The following is a 9,320-nucleotide window of genomic DNA, read 5'->3' as shown; positions in this document are numbered from 1 at the left end:
GGAGGTAAAACACTCGAAACAAAAGGCATAACAAGAGACTGTCATCCTTCACACCTCCTTTGCTTGTTTTGGGTTCATCCCTCTGTGTTTAATGACCTATGGGAATAACAGCGACTGTACAAACTTGCACAGGGGTACACGCGGTTCAAACACCTCACAACACCTCACAGAGCAGGATTTTTCACAAGGGATAAGTAGTTTGAATTGAGCAGTATCTTTAGCTTGTGCAATCACATAGTGGTCTAAAGCTAACTGAATGGACCAAACAAACAAAAATGCAGACATCTATTATGTGCCATTGCCAGCATTTGAAACGATTGGTTGCAAACTAGTTTCATTTACCGCGGTGGCTGATGCCTCTCAATTCCTCCTTAATTTGCATCACCTATCGTGTTCCCCAAGAGGGCCAAGAGTGGGGCTGAGGCATGAACAAGACTCACTCACTCAGACCAACTTTGAGGAAGGTGCGTAGCTCCAGGGGTGGAATGGCCTGGGATCTGTCTTTGCAGCAGTAGCCCTCGGTTGAGTCCAGAGTGGGGAGTTCGGGACGGCGGAAGGGAGAATGAGAACCATCAATGTTCTTCACAAAACTCTGGAGGACAGAGAAAGAGAGGGATACATGATGAGATGGAGGGAATGTCACAAAGGAAGGGATTGAAACCAAAACATGATCAAATCAACAACAAAATGTCACATGCGCCAAATACAAGAGGTGTAGGTGCTTTTACACCTGCATTGCTTGCTGTTTGGGGTTTTAGGCTGGGTTTCTGTACAGCACTTTGAGATATCAGCTGATGTACGAAGGGCTATATAAATACATTTGATTTGATTTGATTAGGTAGACCTTACCGTGAAATGCTTACTTACAAGCCCTTAATTAACCAACAACGCAGTTAAGAAGATATAGATCAAATCATATTTACCAAATCAAATAAAAGCAAAAAAAAGATATACAAATGTGTACAGATAATAAAACATTTATTAAAGAAGTAACAATAAAATAACAACAATGAGGCTATATACAGTGGGTACCGAGTCAATGTGCGGGGGTACAGGTTAGTCGAGGTCATTTGTAGATGCAGGGAGGGGTAAAGTGACTATGCATCGATAATAAACAGTAGTAGCAGCAGTGTCAAAACAAAGGGGGTAGCCATTTGCAAATAGTCTGGGTGGCTATTTGGTTAATTGTTCAGCAGTCTTATGGCTTGGGGTTAGAAGCTGTTAAGGAGCCTATTGGTCCTGACTTGGCTCTCCGGTACTGCTTGTCGTGCGGAAGCAGAGAGAACAGTCTATGACTTGGGTGACTGGAATCTTTGACAATTGTTTGGGCCTTCCTCTGACACCGCTTGGTATACACAGTGCATTCGAAAAGTATTCAGGCCCCTGGACTTTTTCCACATTTTGTTACATTACAACCTTATTCTAAAATTGATTTCTTTAAAAAAAAAAGTTCCCCTCATTAATCGACACACAATACCCCATAATGGCAAAGCAAAAACAGGTTTAGACATTTTTGCACATTTATTTATTTAATATAAAACTGAAATGTCAAATTTACATAAGTATTCAGACCCTTTACTCGGTACTAGGTTGAAGCACCTTTGGCAGCGATTACAGCATCGAGTCTTCTTGGGTATGATGCTACAAGCTTGGTATGCCTATATTTGGGGAGTTTATCCCATTTTTCTCTGCACAGCTATTTTCAAGTCTCTCCAGAGATGTTCGATCGGGTTCAAGTCTGGGCCACTCAAGGACATTCAGTAACTTGTCCAGAAGCAACTCCTTCATTGTCTTGACTGTGTGCTTAGGGTTGTTGTCCTGTTGGAAGGTGAACCTTCGCCCCAGTCTGAGGTCCTGAGCGCTCTGGAGCGGGTTTTCCTCAAGGATCTCTCTGTACTTTTCTCTGTTCATATTTGCCTAGATCCTGACTAGTCTCCCAGTCCCTGCCGCTGAAAAAAATCCCCACAGCATGATGCTTCACTGTAGGGATGGTGCCAGGTTTCCTCCAGATGTGACTCTTGGCATTCAGGCCAAAGAGTTTAATCTTGGTTTCATCAGACCAGATAGTCTGTCTAGTTTAGGTGCCTTCCGGCAAACTCCAAACGGGCTTTCATGTGCCTTTCACCGAGGAGTGGCTTCCGTCTGGCCACTCTATCATAAAGGCCTGATTGTTGGAGTGCTGCAGAGATGGCTGTCCTTCTGGAAGGTTCTACCATCTCCACAGAGGAACTCTGGAGCTCTGTCAGAGTGACCATCGGGTTATTGGTCACCTCCCTGACCAAGGTCCTTCTCCCCGACTGCTCAGTTTAGCCAGGCGGCCAGCTCTAGGAAGAGTCTTGGTGGTTCCAAACTTCTTCCAATTAAGAATGATGGAGGCCACTGTGTTCTTGTGGACCTTCAATTTCTGCAGAAACGTTTGTGTCCTTCCCCAGATCTGTGCTTCGACACAATCCTGTCTCAGAGCTCTATGGACAATTCCTTTGACCTCATGGCTTGGTTGTTGCTCTTACGTGCACTGTCAACTGTGGGACCTTTATATAGACAGGTGTCTGTCTTTCCAAATCATGTGCATTCAATTTAATGTACAACAGGTGGACTCCAGTCAAGTTGTAGAAACATCTCAAGGATGATCAATGGAAACAGGATGCACCTTAGCTTCATTTCGAGTCTCAGAGCAAAGGGTTTGAATACTTATGTAAATAAGGTATGTTTTTTTATTTAGAATCAATTAGCAAAAATATCTAAAGCCTGTTTTCTCTTTGTTGTTAACGGAGCTCAATTTTGAGTCTCATAGCAAAGGGTTTGAATACTTATGTAAATAAGGTAATTCTGTTTTAATTTAAAACAATTTTTTGCCAAAAGTTCTAAAAACATGTTTTTGCTTTGTTATTATGGGGTGTGTATATTGCTGAGGATATTTATTGACTTAATCCATTATAGAATAAGGCTGTAATGTAACAAAATGTGGAAAACGTCATGGTGTCTGAATACTTATGGTCCAGTGATGTACTGGGCCGTACGCACTACTGCCTTACGGACGGATGCCGAGCCGTTGCCATAGCAGATGGTGATGCAATCAGGCCGGATGCTCCCGGTGCTGTTGAACTTTGAGTATCTGGGGACCCGTGACAAATCTTTTCAGACTCCTGAGGGGGAAAAACATTTTTCTGACTTTCCTGGTGTATTTGGACCATGATCGTTTGTTGGTGATGTGGACACCAAGAAACTCTCGACACGCTCCACTACGGCCCCGTCGATGTGAACGGGGCCCTCCTTTTCCTGTAGTTCATGATCAGCTCTTTTGTCTTTCTCAAGTTGAGGGAGAGGTTGTTGTCCTGGCACCACCTCCCTATAGGCTGTCTCATCATTGTCAGTGATCAGACCTACCACCATTGTGTGGTCAGCAAACTTAATGGTGGTGTTGGAGTCGTGCTTGGCCACCCAGTCTTGGGTGAACAGGGAGTACAGGAGGGGACTAAGCATGCACACCTGTGGGGCCCCTGTGTTGCGGCTCAGCGTGGCAGATGTGTTTTTGCCTACCCTTACCACCTGGGGGCGGCCCGTCAGGAAGTCCAGGATCCAGTTGCAGAGGGAGGTGTTTAGTCCCAGGGTCCTTAGGTTAGTGATGAGCTTTGAGGGCGCTATGGTATTGAACGCTGAGCTGTAGTCAATGAACAGTATTTTCGTCCAGGTGGAAAAGGGCAGTGTGTAGTGCGATTGAGATTGCGTCATCTGTGGATCTGTTGGTGCGGTATGTGAATTGGAGTGGGTCTAGGGTTTCTGGGATGATGGTGTTGATGTGAGCCATGACCAGCCTTTCAAAGCACTTCAAGGATACTGACGTGAGTGCTACGGGGTGGTAGTCATTTAGGCAGGTTACCGGACACAGTCCAAGAAAAGCTCTTCCACAAATCAAATCAAATCAAATTTTATTTGTCACATACACATGGTTAGCAGATGTTAATGCGAGTGTAGCGAAATGCTTGTGCTTCTAGTTCCGACAATGCAGTGATAACCAACAAGTAATCTAACTAACAATTCCAAAACTACTGTCTTATACACAGTGTAAGGGGATAAGGAATATGTACATAAGGATATATGAATGAGTGATGGTACAGAGCAGCATACAGTAGATGGTATCGAGTACAGTATATACATATGAGATGAGTATGTAGACAAAGTAAACAAAGTGGCATAGTTAAAGTGGCTAGTGACATAAGAATGCAGTCGATGATCTAGAGTACAGTATATACATATGCATATGAGATGAATAGTGTAGGGTAACAGTAACATTATATAAGGTAGCATTGTTTAAAGTGGCTAGTGATATATTTACATCATTTCCCATCAATTCCCATTATTAAAGTGGCTGGAGTTGGGTCAGTGTCAATGACAGTGTGTTGGCAGCAGCCACTCAATGTTAGTGATTGCTGTTTAACAGTCTGATGGCCTTGAGATAGAAGCTGTTTTTCAGTCTCTCGGTCCCAGCTTTGATGCACCTGTACTGACCTCGCCTTCTGGATGATAGCGGGGTGAACAGGCAGTGGTTTGGGTGGTTGATGTCCTTGATGATCTTTATGGCCTTCCTGTAACATCGGGTGGTGTAGGTGTCCTGGAGGGCAGGTAGTTTGCCCCCGGTGATGCGTTGTGCAGACCTCACTACCCTCTGGAGAGCCTTACGGTTGAGGGCGGAGCAGTTGCCGTACCAGGCGGTGATACAGCCCGCCAGGATGCTCGATTGTGCATCTGTAGAAGTTTGTGAGTGCTTTTGGTGACAAGCCGAATTTCTTCAGCCTCCTGAGGTTGAAGAGGCGCTGCTGCGCCTTCTTCACGACGCTGTCAGTGTGAGTGGACCAATTCAGTTTGTCTGTGATGTGTATGCCGAGGAACTTAAAACTTGCTACCCTCTCCACTACTGATCCATCGATGTGGATAGGGGGTGTTCCCTCTGCTGTTTCCTGAAGTCCACAATCATCTCCTTAGTTTTGTTGACGTTGAGTGTGAGGTTATTTTCCTGACACCACATCCGAGGGCCCTCACCTCCTCCCTGTAGGCCGTCTCGTCGTTGTTGGTAATCAAGCCTACCACTGTTGTGTCGTCCGCAAACTTGATGATTGAGTTGGAGGCGTGCATGGCCACGCAGTCGTGGGTGAACAGGGAGTACAGGAGAGGGCTCAGAACGCACCCTTGTGGGGCCCCGTGTTGAGGATCAGCGGGAGGAGATGTTGTTGCCTACCCTCACCACCTGTGGGCGGCCCGTCAGGAAGTCCAGTACCCAGTTGCACAGGGCGGGGTCGAGACCCAGGGTCTCGAGCTTGGAGGGTACTATGGTATTGAATGCCGAGCTGTAGTCGATGAACAGCATTCTCACATAGGTATTCCTCTTGTCCAGGTGGGTTAGGGCAGTGTGCAGTGTGGTTGAGATTGCATCGTCTGTGGACCTATTTGGGCGGTAAGCAAATTGGAGTGGGTCTAGGGTGTCAGGTAGGGTGGAGGTGATATGGTCCTTGACTAGTCTCTCAAAGCACTTCATGATGACGGAAGTGAGTGCTACGGGGCGGTAGTCGTTTAGCTCAGTTACCTTAGCTTTCTTGGGAACAGGAACAATGGTGGCCCTCTTGAAGCATGTGGGAACAGCAGACTGGTATAGGGATTGATTGAATATGTCCGTAAACACACCGGCCAGCTGGTCTGCGCATGCTCTGAGGGCGCGGCTGGGGATGCCGTCTGGGCCTGCAGCCTTGCGAGGGTTAACACGTTTAAATGTCTTACTCACCTCGGCTGCAGTGAAGGAGAGACTGCATGTTTTCGTTGCAGGCCGTGTCAGTGGCACTGTATTGTCCTCAAAGCGGGCAAAAAAGTGATTTAGTCTGCCTGGGAGCAAGACATCCTGGTCCGTGACTGGGCTGGGTTTCTTCTTGTAGTCCGTGATTGACTGTAGACCCTGCCACATGCCTCTTGTGTCTGAGCCATTGAATTGAGATTCCACTTTGTCTCTGTACTGACGCTTAGCTTGTTTAATAGCCTTGCGGAGGGAATAGCTGCATTGTTTATATTCGGACATATTACCAGACACCTTGCCCTGATTAAAAGCAGTGGTTCGCGCTTTCACACTGACATAAGAAGTTTGTGGACTTTGTAAGTAGACCTTTCACATTTTAGCAGGCGCTCTGACCCAGAGAGACTTTTGCACATTGGCAGATCTTTCTTTTTCACCTAGTCAGCTCTGGGATTCAAACCAGTAACCTTTCGGTTACTGGCTCAACACGCTTAACCACTAGGCTACATGCCTCTGGGGTGTCAAAGATACATTTGACCTGCATCAGATTGGTGATGTGCCAGGTGTACTTTGGGGAGGCAGATCATCATTCCTCACAAACGCTGACCAAAGAAAACAAAAATCTGTTTTTACCTTGTAACTTAACTTTTAGGTTAACGATCGCATTTGATTGGCTCCGAGTAGAAATGACATTTCGATGTCTTGTCTGTGCCTCTTTCCCTAACGGGTTGGGCAAAGACTTAGTAGTCTACGCTGAGTAATTAAAAAAAATATTATGCTTGCTAGTTTGTTACAAGTCGATAAAAATATTTTATTGGTTTGATAGGTGGCAATGCTTCAGCTAGCTTCCATCTAGACTCTAGACCATATTTTTGGAATAGGCTCAGTTGTGGAGTTGTAGTTGTGTTAGGTTTGGGTTAGGGTTCTGGTTAAGGTTTACCTGAGGTAGCGTTGGGCAGCCGTCTCTTCTCGGATCCAAGGGACAGACGGTGCTGCAGGGAGCTGAACACCTGGGGAACAACTCCAGAGCCTCCGGCTTTCCTTACCTGGAGCCAACAACTTCTGCATCGTCATCATCAATTATACAAACAGAGGGGCAGAGGGCTGTGTGTGTGTTACTGTCAAAATAGTAATGCCTGGTGGATCCTCTCCTTAACGCTGCCTAGCCACTGCTGGAAACCCAGGGTCACCAGGCTCTCATACAGAGGCTGGCTGCTCCCTGACACACACACACTTAAAGATATAGAGTAATATAATAAAACGTTTTAATGCTCAAGAAGCTGTGGTTAATTAGATACTACCTTTCTCACTGCATTTATGCCCCTTACGAGTGAGAGACAGAGAAAGACAGATGGACAGGAAAGAGACAGTGGGCGAGAGACAGAGAGAAAGACAGATGGACAGGAAAGAGAGTGTGTGAGAGAGAGAAAGACAGATGGACAGGACAGGGACAGTGGGTGAGGGACAGAGAGAAAGACAGATGGACAGGGACAGTGGGTGAGAGACGGAGAAAGACAGATGGACAGGGACAGTGGGTGAGGGACAGAGAAAGACAGATGGACAGGGACAGTGTGTGAGAGACGGAGAGAAAGACAGATGGACAGGGACAGTGTGTGAGACGGAGAGAAAGACAGATGGACAGAGACAGTGTGTGAGAGACGGAGAGAAAGACAGATGGACAGGGACAGTGTGTGAGACGGAGAGAAAGACAGATGGACAGGGACAGTGTGTGAGAGACGGAGAAAGACAGATGGACAGGGACAGTGGGTGAGGGACAGAGAGAAAGACAGATGGACAGGGACAGTGTGTGAGAGACGGAGAGAAAGACAGATGGACAGGGACAGTGTGTGAGACGGAGAGAAAGACAGATGGACAGAGACAGTGTGTGAGAGACGGAGAGAAAGACAGATGGACAGGGACAGTGTGTGAGACGGAGAGAAAGACAGATGGACAGGGACAGTGTGTGAGAGACGGAGAAAGACAGATGGACAGGGACAGTGGGTGAGGGACAGAGAGAAAGACAGATGGACAGGGACAGTGGGTGAGAGACGGAGAAAGACAGATGGACAGGGACAGTGGGTGAGGGACAGAGAGAAAGACAGATGGACAGGGACAGTGGGTGAGAGACGGAGAGAAAGAGAAAAGACAGTGAGACAGGCAGGCAGCACCTGGCTCCTTGAGTCCAGTAGAAACAGGAGGATCAGGACTGTTCTGACCCCCACTCCTACAGGACATACAGCTGGGGGAGCTGGGGATGGAGGGAAGAGAGGGAAGAGAGGGGACAGGGAGGAAGAAAGGAGATCGAGAGGAGTAGATGAAAGAGTCACAAAGAAGAGAGGACAGATTGAGAGAGATTTTTTTTTTTGCTCAGGCGGCTCTCAAAAGAACATACAGGTCCTATCTAGATGACGCATTCTCCCTTCTATTTGATGAACGGTGTGACTGGCAGGGCAGCTCATCAATGACGTGCTCTTCCAGACAGAGTCTCTTAGTTTTGTGAGCGGTGATTGGTTCAGGCAGCTGAGATGGGTTGGAGACACAAATAACTGTGCAGTCAGCATTCCATTGTACACCTACAGTACAAATGACAGGGAGGCAATTCAATCTCTTACATACACTGCATTGCACATACACACACACACCATAGGACATATTACACAAAGTGCAATCACACACACACAAAATATCCCGCTCCTAGGCACCATTGGAGCTGTAGTTGAGGAAACCCGTGAACTCTTGTGGCCAGTTACTCATCATTGGCGAAGGCACGGACATAGAAGTGGAGGCGGAGGTATGGAGCTGCAGGACCAGGCCGAGAGGTGGAGTCGGGTAAGACACCTGAGAACCCTCACCTCCCCAACCCCATCCTGGGAAGTCTCCATGGGGGTCCCCTTCCCCCCCCACCGTACCCCCTCTGACACTCTCCTGACAGGCACACTGAAACACAGCCCCCTCTCTGCCTCTTCCCCCCCAGCACCTAGTCAGGTGCTGCAGCCCCAGAGGACGACTTGCTCTACTGTTACATTTCACCACCAGATGATTTTTAGTCCACCCTCTGGACCAGGGGTCCCGGGGACTCAGTAGCCAACCTCCAGAATTAAACTCTTCAAAAAGGGAGAGGGGTGGTCTGCGCATGGCACTCCCATGGCTTGCTTCACGTGGACACAGGGAGTGACGGAATTGGAAACCTATTTGGAGAGGGTGTTGGTCAGAACAGCGGCCCTGGCCTGTCCTTTCACCCTGGGCTGGAGATGTCACACTGCATGAGGCAAATACTGACTGGTTTTCTGATCAACGCCCCTACCGTAAAAAAATAAATAATAATGGTATCCGTGACCAATAGATGTGTTCTCAGTCACGTGAAATCCATAGATTATGGCCCAACACATTCTCCATTTGACTGGTTTTCTTAGATGAACTGTAACTCAGTAGCATCTTTGAAATTGTTGCATTTATATATTTGTTCAGTCTATTTTGTTGGTTTACACCCGTAGTTCATAAATTCATGCTCAACAGCTTGTGTCAAAAGGTTCTGTACTGT

General features: G+C 47.1%; 1 pseudogene; it reads right to left on the bottom strand.

Annotated features, from left to right (window-relative positions):
* Positions 1-436: 436 nt before the first annotated feature.
* Positions 437-9,168, bottom strand: LOC135562374 (uncharacterized protein C2orf42-like; annotated as a pseudogene).
* Between the last annotated feature and the right edge of the window lie 152 nt (positions 9,169-9,320).

The sequence above is a fragment of the Oncorhynchus nerka genome, linkage group LG19 (assembly GCF_034236695.1).
Source record: "Oncorhynchus nerka isolate Pitt River linkage group LG19, Oner_Uvic_2.0, whole genome shotgun sequence".
In the NCBI taxonomy this organism is placed as follows: Eukaryota; Metazoa; Chordata; class Actinopteri; order Salmoniformes; family Salmonidae; genus Oncorhynchus; species Oncorhynchus nerka.
This window is presented reverse-complemented; position numbering and strand designations above follow the sequence as displayed.